The following is a 4,003-nucleotide window of genomic DNA, read 5'->3' on the forward strand; positions in this document are numbered from 1 at the left end:
TACACATACACACATACACATACACACATACACATACACATAAACACACTGCAAAAACTGGTTTTGCATTTCTCCTTTAACCTCTTTCGCGCAACGTCTCTGCTTAGTGTATATTTCTTATGGGCAACGGTTGAGTGCGTCGTCTCTCTCTCTCTCACTCTCACTCTCATATGAGCAATAGAAATAGAATTGTTGGTGAGTATTCGAAATATTGAAATGACGAGAAAAAAATCTTATGATAGTGGGAATCGAACTCGAAGCTACTGCAATCCAAAAACCAATGACCAATGACCAATGCTCTAACCGCTGAGCTACAACGTTCTTTACTAAATGTATGGAAAAAGTTGGTATATATGCGTTTCTGGTAACATTTCTTCGTTACATACAAACGAAGTAAAAAAACTACCAAGCTTTCAAAATGTAAACAAATGAACTTAAAACGCGCCCACGTCTTACCTTTAAATTATCAGAAAACTGGTTTGGAGGGGAAACAACGAAACAATAAAATGAACGTTTGTGCTTAGACGTGTATTTCTTATGGTCAGCGTGCGAGTGGTTTTGCATTTTTGTCTCTCCTCTATCCGCTATGTATTTTGTTGTTGTTGATGGGTACGTTTTGAGTGTGTGAAGAAAATAAGTCTACGGAGCTTTCAAAATGTAAACAAAAGATCATAAGACACCATAGTTGCATATGATACAAGATTGTAGAAATCACATGTGAAGTCAAATCAAAATGTAAATTTGTGAATGAATAAATGACAACAACAACAGATTAATTTTATATGATTGATAATAATAAATTTTTATTAATCATGTTGAAAGAAAAAATATATTTGTTATTTTATGAACCCAACACCATTAGTTAAAAAAAAAAAAATTGATGAATATGATTAATCATCGCAAAATACAAATATTACTATGATATTCCCACAAAAATTGTTTCATAACATCGGTCTCAGTTGCATTACATAGAACACATGTGTCTTCAGATATTTTATAACCACATTGAATATGATTTCTGTTTTTGAGTCCAAAAATGCATTTGCAAACTACTCTGAATTTTGGTGAAACATTATCATTTCTTTTTAAAAAATACTGGAATAAAAACTTGATTAATAGAACATCATAAAATCTAAATGTTTCGTGACAAGTGTTACTGAAAAGTAAGTCTTTAAAATTTTCTTCTATCATATCTAATATGGATATATATATTAATGTTTTTTCTGAATTGAGAAATTTCTCTGCAGCTAGTTGCCGTAAGGTGTGTGGTTTATGTTTAGGTTTGCATATTTGCATTCTGTCTACAATTCTCGTTTCATAAGAAATATCAATAACTCGAACATTTTTAATGTAAATAAATGAATTTTCACATTTATATCTAGCTTTTCTACTGTTACCAGTCATTGCTTTAAAACATTTAGTGGGAATTCTATTGATATTTATTGATTGTTTTGTTTCATATTTCTGAATAACATGTAATGTTCTTAAAAGATTATACATTTGGTATATGACTTAAAAAACCTTCACCGTAAATTTTTTGCAATATGGATATATAATGTAGTGAACAATGTATCAATATTTTTTTAAAATCAGAATTCAAATGAACATAATCATTAGTTCGATATTCGAATCTTTTAAAGTTCATCCTTTCTGGATACATAGTTGGAGAAATCATTGGGTTGGAATAAAGGGAAACAAGTTCCTCATCATCAATCAAGGCGTCCGCGTTCATTTTATATCTATGTAGCTGCTCGGCGTCTATATGTATTGGAGTAATACGCATGAAATGAAGTGATGCCAACCAATAATCAATCCGGTAAAGATATTCCATGTAGACTGTACATCAAAACGTACTGAGTACGTTTACGCTAAAAAATGCCAAACTTTATTTTGGCATTGTTAGATTTTAGCTATTGACATTATTGACACTTTGCCAATTCCCTAAATATAAATAGTGCCCCACGTAACTTTTCGAAACGAGTTTTCTGAGGTATTTGCTATATAATTATATAGCTGGCAAAAACGCCGAAAAGCATACTTAGGCAATAGTAGGCAACAATAGTCGATAAAAACGACGAAAATCGACAAAGTGAACATTAATGAAAAACGACGCCTAAGCGTGCCTAAGTTTGTCTAATATTGCCTAAGTGTGTCTAAAGACGGATACCGACAATAATGACATTTACGGATTTTTTTAAAAATATGGCAATATCTCGCCCAATTTCCAACCAAATTCAATAAAAAAAGCTTTGGTAGCTTTTCGCCAATATTCTCATTTTTCACTTCTTTAGCGTATATATAGAATTTCCCAAAAATTCATATTTTCATATGAATTTCGGGTATTGCGTCACTTGGTGGACTACCGCCCACCGTAATACTGACTCCATGAGAATTAAGATAGTCAGTGCTCTTTTATTGGGTGTGCAACTTAAAAAAGACCGTTTTTTTTCAAAATTTGTAGCTTTACTGTGAAAAACTTTACAATCTTTTTTATTCAAAGTATTGTCCATCGGAAGATGTGACTTTCTCTCACAATTCAGGCAATTTATGGATTCCGTTCTAAAAAAAATTCTCGTCTTTTGAGACCAGGAACGAATCGAACGAACACCACATAACTAAATAAAGGAAAATAAGCGAATGAACGAACGAAAAAAAATAAACGTAAATCCGATTCCAAGAGGAACATGGAACATGGCAGGCTAAAAACTCAACTCGAGAATTGTTTTTTATAAATTGCTTGTTTTTTTTCGTTGGCACACACTGTGACTGTGTCAGATTTTTTCCAGTCCAATCATTTCGGTTTGTCACTAATCAAAGAATTTAATTTGTGACTTTTAATGCTTTCGAAAGAAGTTTTTTATATGATATATTTTACAGTTATCAGTTACAAAATTTATGGAAATATACAGAGCTTGAAATGATTATAATCATGATTCATCGATTATGATTATGATTATTTTAAATCGAAATAATGAATTGATTATTTTTTCTTGATTGAAAATAATCAAAAATCATGGCTTGATTATGATTTAAATCAAGAAATAAATCGATTGATCTATGATTATTGGCGCACCATATATCCGTGTGAACAAGCCTCCACTTCATTTACGAACTGCAATGATTTTTACTGAACTCAAATGTACACATTTTGCTATCGTTGTTAATGTTTTCTCATTATTGTTGCACATTTTGATCATATTTAATTTTTTTTTACACAAAATTATAATAAATTATGAGTGAAAGACACATGCGCTGTAAAAATGTATATTTTGAATGTTAAAATGTCATCAACAGCTGATCTGTCAAACATCAAACTTGCGAGTGAAGTACTTGTCAAAGTGAGGGCTTGTTCACGCGGATATATGGTTGACAAATAATCATAACACAATCGATTTATTTCGTGATTTAAATCATAATCAAACCATGATTGTTGATTATTTCAATCAAAAAAACAATCATTTTTGAAAGAAATCATGATTAATAATCAAACGCTCATTTTGATTTAATCAAAACGCATGATTTTATGATTGTTCAAACTCTGGCAATATATAATTTTTACAATGTACATCAACGCCTGCATTTTCTCGTATAAATATGGTGTGATTAACCAACGATGTGAAGACTGATGGTGATACACGTTCTGCAAGATCATCTTCGTAGTCAAAGCTCATGATTCCAGTTGCATATTCGTTGTACAGGTAATTAAACATAAGTGGAGAACCTGTAAAATTGAATTCAAAATTTCGTTAACACACCAAAAAAATCTTATCATCTTCAATTTACTAACCAGAATCTCCCTTTTCGATCTGATCATCTTTATTTTGCCTAGTAGTACAAATTATTTTCTCCAACTCGTTACAGTGCTCCCTTTTCACTTTAGTGAGAAACATTTTATAAATATTTTCACGAAAATCTCGTCTTAGCTTGAAATCATTTATTCGACTGATAATACGTAGAGATTGACCAATGTCATCGATGCACCTTAAAGTTACACAAGCTACTT

General features: G+C 31.3%; 1 long non-coding RNA gene across 1 annotated transcript; it reads right to left on the minus strand.

Moving 5' to 3' along the window:
* Window positions 1-37: 37 nt before the first annotated feature.
* Window positions 38-3,997, minus strand: LOC129572550 (uncharacterized). The gene is made up of 3 exons (XR_008688463.1): window positions 3,788-3,997; window positions 457-3,721; window positions 38-326 (listed from the first exon to the last, which is right to left on the minus strand). It is a non-coding gene; the product is annotated as an uncharacterized LOC129572550 (long non-coding RNA).
* Between the last annotated feature and the right edge of the window lie 6 nt (window positions 3,998-4,003).

This window comes from Sitodiplosis mosellana, unplaced genomic scaffold (assembly GCF_009176505.1).
Source record: "Sitodiplosis mosellana isolate CC-2019 unplaced genomic scaffold, AAFC_SMos_1.0 Smas_scaffold_5193, whole genome shotgun sequence".
In the NCBI taxonomy this organism is placed as follows: domain Eukaryota; kingdom Metazoa; phylum Arthropoda; class Insecta; order Diptera; family Cecidomyiidae; genus Sitodiplosis; species Sitodiplosis mosellana.